Here is a 13,517-nt window from a genome sequence, read left to right on the forward strand (position 1 = left end):
TAGCAGATGACAGAACAAGGAGTAATGGTCTCAAGTTGCAGTGGGGGAGGTTTAGGTTGGATATTAGGAGAAACTTTTTCACTAGGAGGGTGGTGAAACACTGGAATGCGTTACCTAGGGAGGTGGTGGAATCTCCTTCCTTAGAAGTTTTTAAGGTCAGGCTTGACAAAGCCCTGGCTGGGATGATTTAATTTGGGATCGGTCCTGCTTTGAGCAGGGGGTTGGACTAGATGACCTCCTGAGGTCCCTTCCAACCCTGATATTCTATGATTCTATGATTTAATCCAGGTAAATAAATGTCATACACAAGGGGATTCTAGTAGAAATGTTTGTACTTTTTTCAGTGCTGTTACTGAGGAAAATATGCTGGTTATCAAGGAAAATAGTAATATTTAGGTATTTACACAGAAAAATGCATCACATATATTAAATGTATCATGTCACACAGTTAGGCTGGTGTACAAAGTCTTATCTTGAGGGTAAATGGTAACATAGTCCAGCCTATAGATCAAGGCGAATATTGCCAAGAAAAACAAATTATGAGGACGGGGTCATACCTTGACCTATACTTACTCCCAAAAGAGAATTTGTTGCACATTATTTTGTAGACTAATGGTTATAGAAAATATTGATGCATGGAACATCCCAGTAGGACAAGAATTTTGAATTCTTTAGCACATTTTATTTATGAAAAATTAAGATTTTTAATGCAAACTTGCTATTTGCAATATTGTTTCTTGCGTATGACTTCTACGTTCCTCAGTCCATTTGGTCTTGCCTTTAATATACTGCCATATCCATTCCAATCATTTTCAGCCAACTTGGGCCTCTACAGAGCAAATATTAATGAAGTTATGGACAAAAACCCTTGGTCGGTATGGTGTCAAAATTGGTAATGTTGGATGTGCCATGACAGCAAACTGCAGGGTTTCTTGTGGAGAACTTTTAACACAAAGTCTCCAGGTTATTTGCTATATAAATCTGCAGAGAATCAGTAATGCCTCTGTGGCCAGAACAAAAACCGCTGTGTAAGCATAATAATGGGCCTCATCACACAGCCTACAGTGTTGCAAAAGATGCTATCTTAGCCTGCTATGCCAGACTCGTATTAAACTGAAGGCAAAGAGAGAAAGAGGAAAGAGAAGAAATAAGGTGGGGAAGCAAAAGCACATAAGGGAAAGGAGTATCAGCTGTAGCTGAACATCTCCTCTTAGCATAGGCACGGACTTTCTAATGTGCTGGGGTGTGTTTGTGCACGTGCCCCATGGCTCCGCCCCAGGCCCTGCTCTCACTTCACCCCTTCCCCCAAGCCCCCAACTCTGCCCTGCCTCTTCCCACTCCGCCCCCGTCCCCAAGCACGCCCACCCTCGCTCCTCCTCCTTCCCCCCACCCAGCGCCTCCTGCACACTGTGGAACAGCTGATCTGTGGTAGGTGGGAGGCACTGGTGGGGGAGGGGGAGATGCTAATTGGCAGGGCTGCAAGCAGGCGGGAGGTGCTGGGGGGAGGAGGAGGTGCTAATGGGGGGGGTTGCCGGTGGGTGCTAAGCATCCACCATTTTTTTTCTGTGGATTCTCCAGGCCTGGAGCACCCACAGAGTTGGTGCCTATGCCTCTTAGCCACTCACCAGACTGGTATGAGGGGATCCAGCCACTGAATCCCTGGGTGTTTTAAGCTGCCAGAGTCTGAACAAAGACCAGGCACTGCTGCTGATTTAGTTCTTGTCAGCAAGTTAAGGAAGTATGGGCTGGATGAATGCACTATAAGGTGGGTAGAAAGTTGATCTTGTCAGCAAGTTAAGGAAGTATGGGCTGGATGAATGCACTATAAGGTGGGTAGAAAGCTGGCTAGATTGTCGGGCTCAATGGGTAGTGATCAATGGCTCCATGTCTAGTTGGCAGCCGGTGTCAAGTGGAGTGCCCCAGGGGTCGGTCCTGGGGCCGGTTTTGTTCAATATCTTCATAAATGATCTGGAGGATGGTGTGGATTGCACTCTCAGCAAATTTGCGGATGATACTAAACTGGGAGAAGTGGTAGATACGCTGGAGGGGAGGGATAGGATACAGAAGGACCTAGACAAATTGGAGGATTGGGCCAAAAGAAATCTGATGAGGTTCAATAAGGATAAGTGCAGGGTCCTGCACTTAGGACGGAAGAATCCAATGCACCGCTACAGACTAGGGGCCGAATGGCTAGGCAGCAGTTCTGCGGAAAAGGACCTAGGGGTGACAGTGGATGAGAAGCTGGATATGAGCCAGCAGTGTGCCCTTGTTGCCAAGAAGGCCAATGGCATTTTGGGATGTATAAGTAGGGGCACAGCAAGCAGATCGAGGGACGTGATCATTCCCCTCTATTCGACATTGGTGAGGCCTCATCTGGAGTACTGTGTCCAGTTTTGGGCCCCACACTACAAGAAGGATGTGGATAAATTGGAGAGAGTCCAGCGAAGGCCAACAAAAATGATTAGGGGTCTGGAACACATGACTTATGAGGAGAGGCTGAGGGAGCTGGGATTGTTTAGTCTGCAGAAGAGAAGAATGAGGGGGGATTTGATAGCTGCTTTCAACTACCTGAAAGGGGGTTCCAAAGAGGATGGCTCTAGACTGTTCTCAATGGTAGCAGATGACAGAACGAGGAGTAATGGTCTCAAGTTGCAGTGGGGGAGGTTTAGATTGGATATTAGGAAAAACTTTTTCACTAGGAGGGTGGTGAAACACTGGAATGCGTTACCTAGGGAGGTGGTAGAATCTCCTTCCGTAGAGGTTTTTAAGGTCAGGCTTGACAAAGCCCTGGCTGGGATGATTTAACTGGGAATTGGTCCTGCTTCAAGCAGGGGGTTGGACTAGATGACCTTCTGGGGTCCCTTCCAACCCTGATATTCTATGATTCTATGATTCTTTTAGGCATACTCCCAGGGTACAGCTTCTATCTGGCACCCCCTTCTGAGAGCTATGATGATGTGGCCCCCAGCCCAGCTGACCCCTCAGATATCCCCCATAACATGCCCTCTGCCAGACCTCCAGCCAGGTGGGTATTCTGGGCCCACAGTGTAACACATGAAGTGCAGAGACTTTGCACAGGATTCTAAAATACTATTGCTCTTTAAGAGCATGAGAAATACACAGATTTATACAAAATTCTATATTCTGTGCTCATTGCTGTGCCTCAGTTTCCTCACTACTCCAAAGCATTGTTTGGACTGAGGTCAGTCTTCAGCAGCTGTCCAGTGTCCTCCTGCTGCAGTGCATGGTTTGTCTTCTCAAACATGGAGCCTTCTCCCACAGCTCGCCACCTCTGACCTTGGCCCGTCTGTCCCCTCCCCTTTCCTGCCCCATACCTCCTGTATAGGGGAAACACTGAGAGACATGAGTCCTTTTATAACCTCTCAGTTCCTTGGGCAGGTGATCCCAGAGCCTTTCTAGGTGACTTCATTGCTAGGCAACCTCCTCTGTGGTAAAGCAGTTCTGCTGGGTAGGAGCCAGCCTATTGCTTAAAGCAATGCCATTTCAGTGGGAGAGCATTTTAGCCAATGACCTTCTATTGTCAGTCCTTTGCTACCAGCCTTTTGAATTCCAGTCCAACATGGAGGTAACAGGGCTACAGAGAAGGTAAAGAACCCACATCCAAAATGGAATCTGCAGTCTGACATCGATATATATACAGAGCCCCCAATATCAAACAGAATTCAGAGATTACGTGTACATATTCCTCAAGTCATCACAGAGGGTGAAGTGATAGCAGGATCCCAGGTGTTCCCTCTCTCCAGCCTGGTCTGGTCAGGATGCCATTCAGGAACAGGAAGATAAAGGCACAGTGGTGTCATGGTGGATCTTGGGGTCTCAGTAGACAGTGGGGGTAGCAGCCAGGATTGTAAAGCTCACTCCAGTCCTGGCCTGGCATCATTATCCCCTTGCCAAAAGTTTTTTTTAAAGAGGTGATGGGCAAAATAGCTCATCCCCTCAGTGCTTTTTCCATCAGTTAGATCTAATTTCCACCATACCAATTCTGATCCATTAATTTCCAATTCTATTCTCTTATTCTACCAGTCTGTATGACAGCCCTGGAGTGGTACCAAGAGATCTTTTTGTTTCGGCTAATCCAACCTGTCTGTCTACCTTTTATGAGCAATGTTATGTAACAGGCCGAGTTGGACTTTTGCTACCTTGGACAACTTAGAGCACAGGTCAGTGACTTCAACGGGATTCCAGTGTGGTAAGAGGGGAAACCCCACACAGATCCCAGTGCAGGACTGGGGCATATGGGTGCTCATGTCATTGCTAAAAATTCCCAGCCATCACTATCCAAAAATTTGCCATATGTTGGAAGTGTTGTCTGAAGGGGAAGTAATTCTAGCTGGCTTTCATCAGCCGAATGAGGAGCTGGTAACCTGGAGACAGTGTGGCTTACACTAGCCGTACCAAGTCCGAGGTGCTGTGGAAGCTATAGGAAAATAAAGCTAAGGGAGACAGATTCCTTCCAGCCCAGAGGCAGGCCCAAAGCTTCCTGCCTTTCAGAGGAAACTCACTACTACACCTTGCCGGGCTGCAGGGACAAATACAGTTCCATGAGACTCGAGTCCCCCGGGCACAATCTCATTGTCTGTAACAGGAAATGCCACACATAGGGCTTTCCCACCCACACACTGGATCTTCTTAAAAACCCAAAACAGCAAAAGCTATTTTTAGACTTTGTGCAAACAGCAAAGTGAATAGAAAAAGCTCAGAGTGGCTCCCTCAGCACTGAGGAGAGATGTCTCAAATGGGCACATCAGTGTGTGGGAAGAAGGCCTTATTTTCAGGGGTTCAGTACCAGAGCCCTGGTGTGTGATCCTCAGGCAGACATTCTTCTCCAAAGCCCTCAATAATCTTTTAGCGACAGGCTGACCAGTCGTGGCAGATAGTGCAGGGCTGCAAGTGTGAGCACATCTGCCAATGTGCCTGAGATAACTAGGCATAGGCACCGACTCTGTGGGTGCTCCAGATCTGCGCCACCCGGGGTTGAAGTTGAAGCCTGAGCAACTTAGCTTTGTGGGACCTGCTGTGGCATGGGGCCCCAGGCAATTGCCCTGCTTTCTACCCCCTAACTCTGGCCCTAGATTTTATATACAGAAAGCCAGTTGTGGCAGCACCGGCGGGCCGTGGAGTTTTTATATCATATCATGGGGGGGACTCAGAAAGAAAAAGGTTGAGAACCCCTGGCCTAGAGAATACTTAGTCCTGCCTTCCGTGCAGGGGACTGGACTAGATGTGACCTCTTGACGTCCTGTTCAGCCCTACGAGCCTATGAGGCGATGTACATACACACCCCTCCCTTGTGTAGGAGCTAGTTGGCCGCATGAGTGTCTCTGCAGAGAGAGCTCACAGGCCTGGAAGCAGCTTCTGGGCTATGTCTCAGTGGGAGCAGCACACGATCCCAGCTTTCAGTGCTGGTATCACAGTCCTGCCAAGAGAGAGCCAGCTCGGTAAGCCTAGCAGAGTCCTTCTTTACCAGGAACAATCCCAGGTCTCAATACTGCCTGTGCAGAGCCCCGCTGCCTTCAGGAGGGCTCCACACAGGCAGCTTTGCCTTTGCAGGGCTGGGGCCGGGTTTGTAGGATGGAGTAGTTTAGAAACTCAAGCTGCATTTTGTTTTTCAAGCACTAACAAAACTATCCTGCCTTCCTTAGCATGTTTAGCTAAACAAGAGCCCATGCTGATGCAAATAGAAGCCCTGATCCTGCAAATATTTACTAAGCTTAATTTTCTGCATATGCATATGATGCATTGAAGTCAATGACACTACATACCTGTGTCTGTTTGAGCTCATCCTTTAGTTTTTGTAGGACTGAGGCCAGAGTTTGGGCCTCCAGGGGAGCTAGCTGTGGACTATGTTTCAAATGATGCTACAACCAGCAGCCTGTGCAATGTTGTGCAGGGTCAGAGAAATGGCCTGTGAAAAGCTGTGAACCCTCAGTTACTGGAACAGGAAAGCTGGGAGCCTTTCCTCATCTGTGAGCTGGCTGTGTGTGTCCTCTCTCCACTGGCAGGCAGCAGTATGCACTGCCCAAAGCAATACACTCTTCCTAATTATTTTCTGAGTGCTTGACTTTGCAGACTTTATGCTCCTTTAGTTTTTGGTTTGTTTGGGGGGGGGGGTTTTGTATGTAATTTCATATTTTTTTAAAAAACGAAACAAACAGACGTTTTAGCATGTGAAACCATATTGAGTCCCATGTGCTTCATCAGTAGGTTTGGAAACCTTAGAGCCGCTGCACAGATCTCTGTCACATGAGCTCACAGTAACTGACAGCAGTAGTAGGTTGTCATCCTTTATGTGAGCCAGTCACTAAAATAAGATGAGGCACACACGTTGCTGGTGAGTTATTTGCTGGAAGCAGAGAAATGTGGAGACTCAGGACTCCTCGGTCCTATTCCCGGCTCTGAGGGGAGTGCATGGACCACTTCTCTAGCCCCCAAGAGTACCTCTTTTTGTCCTGGTGCCTCTAGCATGTACTTGTCAAGTCCCAGTCTCTTCTCCTTCCCCCTCAGCAGCTCATCCTTGTCCTGGTGCCCCCCCCCAAGCTCTTCCCCCCCAGCCCCACTCCCGACCCCCTGAGCCCTTTGTCCCTGTCTCCTCCATCACCACCTCCCCAGGCCCAGCTCCCACTCTTTTGCATTCCACTCAGGCAGCTTCCTCCTTCTCCCCCATGCTGCCTGGGCCAGCAGGAGAGCATTGAGAACACAGGAGCCAGAGTCTCCCTGCTCTCAGTTCCAGTGGCTGGTGCTACAGTGGCTCATGGACGCCAGGAGTAGCAACTGCAAGAAAAGTCCTGCTCACCCCCATGCAGTGCAGGGATAGAGGATGCTCAGTACAGACAATCTTTGGAGCATTATCTGCCAATGTCTAACGTCTCTCTTGAGCATGTGCGACAGCAGGACCCCCCCCTACCAAATTTCCAGTCCCTGCTCCAAAGCAAGGAGACACTAGGACACCTCAGTGAGACAGTTTTAAAAAATTTAACATGGGCAAAACCAACATGTTTTTCCTTAGTCCTGTCCTAAAAAACAGCTGACCCATTTTTGCTGAAACCAAACCAACCAAACAAGGCGTCAGCAGCAGCCTGAAGCACAAATGCAACATGTAAGGTTTTAGCCAAACAGCTATGAGCAACTGAAAACAAGGTCTTCTAATGGAAAATGTCTGGTAACCCTAACTACAGGCATCAATCCCTGTGCACACTATGGCAAATTGCCGGCACTACTATGATGGGTCTCACGCTTTCTATTCTTGGGTGGGGGTTCAGGGCACCATTTCTTGCCCCTGAACTGGGGTATTAACTGCCCCACTAGTGTCCTAGAGGAGGGGAGTGGAGAGGGAGGGACCCAGGCCCACCCTCTACTCTGGGTCCCAGCCCAAGGACCCTAGGGATAGCGGTAAACCACTAGAACTAGCAGTCCTTCCCCTGGGCTACTTCCCTCTCCTGCCCTTCAACTTGTGGGGCTTCCTGCCCTCCCTCTGCACAAACCAGATGTCCCTTTACCTAGGATCTTGGTCTTCTTAGCCCACCACAGCACTGCTCCAAACTCTCCTCTGCTTCCCTCCAAACTGCTCTCTGCTCCAACACCAATCCACTCTGCTTCAACTCCTCCTCTTGTCTGATTGAAGCAGGTGGTTTTTTATCACGTGATTGGCTTTGGGTGCTTTAATTAATTTATAGCAAACTTTCTTCCCTCTCCAGGGAATAAGACTCCCTTCTTACACTCTCCTGTTGCCCTCTGGCCTGGGCTTTCCTTGCTTTTTGCCCCTGCTTTAGTTCCCCCCTCAACTGGGCCAGACACTTTTTCTTCATTTTTTTTTTTTGCTGTTTTTTTTCTTTGCTGCCGTTCGAGTGCTGGTCGGCTGCCAGCTTGCCTGCCAGCCCCCCCCCCCACGCCTGCCCTCGGATGCTGCTATTGCTTCAGCTGCAACCCCCAGAGGAGGGGGGGAGGACTGCCGACCTGCTCCCCAGAGGAGGGGAATGGACGCCCCCAGACCCAACCGTTTCGCTGTTTGTTTGTGGACCCTCGATTAATTGTCTTCTTATCTTTGCTTGGCATTTTTGGATTGCTCCACAAAGACCGGGAGAGAAGACAGCTGACGGAGACATCGCCCGGGGAAGCTACAAATCATCGTGGAGGGGGCCGTAAGACTGAGTAACTTTTGAACTGTATTCTCGTGTTAGGGGAGTTTGACTGCGTCTTAATTGTGTTTGTAGGGACACAGGGGGTGTGGCACGAAGCTGCCCCCGATCCATCGGTGCCCCCCCAACACTACCACAACCGTCACGGCCCCCCCGCCATCCGTCCCTGCTGGCAACCTGCCATCTGCCTCTAGCCTCAACTGCTTGCTTTGAATTCCATCATCCGGACCAGACACAACAGCCGACCAAACGAGACTCTTTGGATAAACACGTGCAAGTCCGTGTTCCTCCCCCACCCCCGGACTGCCCACCCCACAGTTTGCCCCTACTACCTGACCCCAACTCCTGTTTCCTTCCCCTGTCCAGTCCGACCCATTTGCCCCTGTTGCAGCCCAACAGGGAGAAGTGGTTAATCTGCTTCCCCCTCCCCCCTCCTCCTTCTGGTGTCTCCCCGTCTCTCCCTGCTCACGATGGCAGGGAATGAGAGGGGTGAGGCCCCTCTAACAACCTCAGTTGTCCCTCCCCCACCTACACCCCTGCCCAACCCCCAAGCCCCCCTCCCCACCACTGCTGCCAAAACACCTGCCACCGCCCCCGCTGGGGCATCGGCAGCTGGAGGCACTGGGGCGACTATTACCGCTGCTACACCCACCGCCCCCCCAGATTCTAGGAACCCCCCCCCGGTTAGCCAGAAAGGCCAGGGTGCGAAGAAGGGGAAGGGCCCCACCACAACCACCAAGCCCTCCATGGCAGAGGCTACCCCCACCGCTGTGGCCTCATCATCGACCATGGCATCCCTCCCCGCTGTTCCCTCCACCAGCTCTGCAAATGTTCCTCCCATTGCCCCCAGGACATATGCCTGGGCGGTGGAAGCCCCCCCCACCTGCCGCCTCGTCATCTCGCCCACCCACCGCCTCCGCTACCATCAATAGCGGCCGAGGCCCCTTTCCCACCACGACCAGGAAGCATGGCGTCCGTTGCCTCCTGGTGCCCGCCTCGCCCCACATGGAGACATACGTGCAGGCATTGGTGAGGGTGGTAGGACCCACGGCTATTGTGGCGGCCTCCAAAATGTACGGGAAGGTTGTCTTTTTCTTAGCATCGGAGGCTGCCGCCCAGGAGGCAGTGGAGAAGGGCCTGGTGGTGGGGGGGGAGTGTTTGTCCCCCTGGAGCCACTAGAAGACCTGGGTGTCCGCTTAGTCCTGACCTCCGTCCCTCCTTTTCTACCCAGGGAGAGAATGACCTACTGCCGGCTGGCCTCAATCTGGGCAACCTTACCCCAGTCCCCCTTTCCCCATGCTCCCTCCCCCTAACCGCCTTCCCAGGCGAGCACCCTGCAGAAGGTGGTCCACCACCTGAGGCCATGGCTGCCAAATCCACCACAGAGCCTGCGCCTAGCATCACTGGGAGCCCCCTCCCCACCCTCTTAACCCTCGAATCTGTTCGGGAGGCACCACCTCTCAGCTGCTTGCCTCCCGAAGCCCAGAGCCTCGCCTCTGCCCCCACCCCCACCCCTGTCCCTGCCCAATCCACCTCCTCTTGCAATGCTATTGCCGCCCCTGGGGTTATTTCTTTCCCGTTTTTTCCGGATCCCCCCCAAGGAGCAGCCTTTGCATTTTCCTGCCATGACCCATTAGGAGCTGCAATTTTCCCTCCGCCATCCTCTTCTACCCCAAGGCTTGAGACGGACCTAATAACGTTAGCCTGTCAGATGCCCCATCGGTGGTCTGCACCCTGCCTGCCCGCCTCAGTGGACCACGACGCTGCACCAAGAGCCCCACCAGGGAATAACCTGGAAATCGCAACCCCACCCCCCCATGAGCTGCAAAAAGCGTCGCAACAGTTTTTAGAAGACATCCGTGGCTCCCGCAGCAGGGTACAGCTAGCTCTCCAGCTGTGGGGGGACTTTGATCAAATCCTCCAGGCCACAAGGGCCCTTATAAAGGAGGGTAAAGGGAAAGGAAGGCGCGGTGCCGCGGCCTACGGGCAGGCCCGCAGCTTCCGTGACGATTTACTCACTTACAGGATGGGTCACGGATTGTTGCGCGACCCGCCGGGGGCTGCGAACACCCCCGCCAAGAAGGAACCCCCCCCGCCCCAAGCCCTCCGCATGACACCCCTCATTATTGCAACTTTGAACACCAGGGGCTGTAGGATGGCTCTCCGCAGGTCCCAGGTGCTCTGTTACCTTTCAGAAGGGGGGTACTCTGTGGTTTTCCTGCAGGAGACCCATATGGATCCGACCGCCGAGGACAGCTGGCGGCTGGAGTGGAGGGACGGGGTCTACTTTATCCACTTCACTATTCGACAAGCTGGAGTGGCGACCCTGTTCTCTCCCAACCTATGGCCCGAGGTGCTAGGGGTCACTGAGGCCGTGCCGGGCCACCTGCTGCATTTCTGAGTCTGTATGGAGGGGCTCATGGTCAACCTCGTCAACATCTATGGCCCGGCAACGAGCCCGAAGCGGCCGCAATTCTATCAGCGGGTGTCCAACTTCCTCAGCACCCTAGATTCTCACGAGTGCTTAGTCCTGGGAGGTGACTTTAACACCACCCTCGAGGAACAGGACCGCTCAGGGGCCGAGCTGAGCCCGGCCGCTGCGAACATTCTCCGAGAAATAGTCGAACATCACTCCCTAGTAGACGTCTGGCGTGACCACCACCCAGATGACACTTCCACATTCACCCCTGTCCGGGTGGAGGCCCATTGGTCACACCGCTCTCGGTTGGACCGCATTTATTTATCCCGTTTCCATCTTTCACAGGCCCACTCCTCCAACATTCGGCCGGCCCCATTTTCCAACCATCATCTAGCCACCATAACGGCCTCTCTCCTTGCAGAGAGGCCGGGGCCGGCCTATTGGCACTTTAACAACAGCCTGCTGGAGGACGAGAGCTTCGTGACGTCCTTCCGGGAGTTTTGGCTGGCCTGGCGAGAGCAGCGGCGTGCCTTTCCCTCGGCACGACGATGGTGGGATCTCGGGAAGGTGCGCGCCAAGCTCTTCTGCCGTGACTACACTCGGGGCACCAGCCAACGGAGAAATGCAGTGATAGAGCAGTTGGAACGGGAGGTCTTAGAGATGGAGAGGCGCCTGGCCGCCAACCCCGAGGACCCGTTCCTCTGCGGAGCGTGCCGGAAGAAGCGGGAGGAGCTCCGGGCCCTCGAGGACCATCAGGCCCGAGGTGCCTTTGTTCGATCCTGCATCCGCCTCCTTCGGGAGATGGACCACGGCTCCCGTTTCTTCTACGCCCTGGAGAAAACGAGGGGGGCCAAGAAACACGTCACCTGCCTTCTAGCAGAAGACGGCGCCCCCCTCACGGATCCGGAGGAGATGTGTGGGAGGGCCCGTGACTTCTACACAAGCCTTTTCTCCCCAGATCCGACCGATCCTGGCGCTTGCAGGGTGCTCTGGGAGGAACTCCCCACGATCAGCGTGGGCGACCGAGACCGACTAGAGCTGCCTCTCACCCTAGCCGAGTTCTTGGAAGCCCTCCGTCGCATGCCCACCAATAAATCTCCGGGCATGGACGGGCTGACCGTGGAGTTCTACTGCGCATTCTAGGATGTCCTTGGCCCAGACCTAGCCACTGTCTGGGCTGAGTCTTTGCAGGGCGGGGTCCTCCCTCTTTCGTGCAGGCGAGCAGTGCTCGCCTTGTTGCTGAAGAAGGGGGACCTCCGCGATTTACAAAACTGGCATCCCGTCTCGCTCCTTAGCACGGACTACAAAATCGTAGCAAAAGCAATCTCGCTGTGGCTAGGGTCCGTAATGGCGGACGTGATCCACCCAGACCAGATCTATACTGTCCCGGGTCGCAGCATTTTTGACAACCTATTTCTAGTCCGAGATCTTTTGGAACTCGGGCGTAGAGACGGTCTGTCGTTTGCCCTCCTGGCTCTTGATCAGGAGAAGGCATTCGATAGAGTGGACCATGGATACCTCCTAGGCACTCTGCAGGCATTTAGATTCGGACCTCAGTTTGTGAGTTTTCTCCACTTCCGCGGAGTGTCTGGTTAGGCTCCACTGGACCCTGACCGAACCGGTCAGCTTCAGGCGAGGAGTACGGCAGGGGTGCCGCCTCTCGGGCCAGCTGTACGCTCTGGTGATCGAGCCCTTCCTCTGTCTCCTCCGCAGGAGGTTGACGGGGTTGGTGCTGCAGGAGCCAGAGCTGCGGCTGGTCCTGTCGGCGTACGTCTGATGACATCTATTCGGCAGCCTCATCCGCCTGAGTCAACTGGGTCAAGAGCTCTGGCTTGGCGGTGGGGGACTGGCGGCAGGTGAGCTCCCTCCCACCCACGCTTCAGACCATCTGGTGGAGCGCGGGTCCACTGCTCTACCTAGGCGTTTACCTTTCTGCCACGCACCCTTCTCCGTCGGAGAACTGGCAAAATTTAGAAGACGGGGTGATAGAGCGGCTCCAGAAATGGACAAGGCTGCTCCGATGTCTCTCCCTCCGAGGGAGAGCACTGGTGCTTAACCAACTAGTCCTGTCCATGCTCTGGTACCGGCTCAACACCCTGGTCCCGGCCCCGGGTTTCCTGACCAACCTCCAGACATCGATTCTAGAGTTCTTTTGGTCAGGAATGCACTGGGCCCCTGTTGGGGTTCTTCATCTGCCCCTGTTGGGGTTCTTCATCTACACCTGAAGGAAGGAGGGCAGGGCCTGAAGTGTCAGGCCCTGCAGAGGCTCCTTTATGGTGCAGGTAGTTCGGCGTGGAGCATATTGGCACACGCCTTCCTGCGCTGCTTCCAAGGGCTCCGATACGACCGGCAGCTCTTTTATCTTTGTCCGAGAGGTTTTCCGCGAGACCTCTCTGGGCTGCCGGTCTTCTACCAGGACCTCCTCCGGACCTGGAAACTGTTTTCAACGGCCAGGTCCGTGGCGGCCACCGTGGGAGCAGATCTCCTCGCGGAGCCCCTGCTACACAACCCCCAGCTCCGTGTGCAGGTGGCGGAGTCCCACTCGGTGCGCCAGAGTTTGGTCCTGGTGAAGTCACAAGAGTCGGAGACCTCCTGGACTACGACTGGGGAGACTGGCTGGATCCCCTGATGCTCACTCAGCGCATGGGGCTCTCCAGACCTCGTACCCCCGGCGCGTACTTCAGGAGGTGAAGGCTGCCTTGACGCCCGCTGCTCAGGCTTATCTCAACCGAGCCCTGTGCAAGGGCGCACCCCGCCCACCCTCTACCCCAGGCCCGCCGGACCTTTCAATTGGGCCCCTACCCCATAGATCCCAACAAACCCCTCACCCTTTCACTGCGAGCCGGGTGCATGAACTGCAGCCAGCCAGCTTCCAAATCGCGCCACGGAAATATCTATACACACTCACGCTTCACGCCCTTCACGCCCACACCCTAGTGTCC

Source organism: Lepidochelys kempii, chromosome 13 (assembly GCF_965140265.1).
Source record: "Lepidochelys kempii isolate rLepKem1 chromosome 13, rLepKem1.hap2, whole genome shotgun sequence".
Lineage (NCBI taxonomy): Eukaryota > Metazoa > Chordata > Testudines > Cheloniidae > Lepidochelys > Lepidochelys kempii.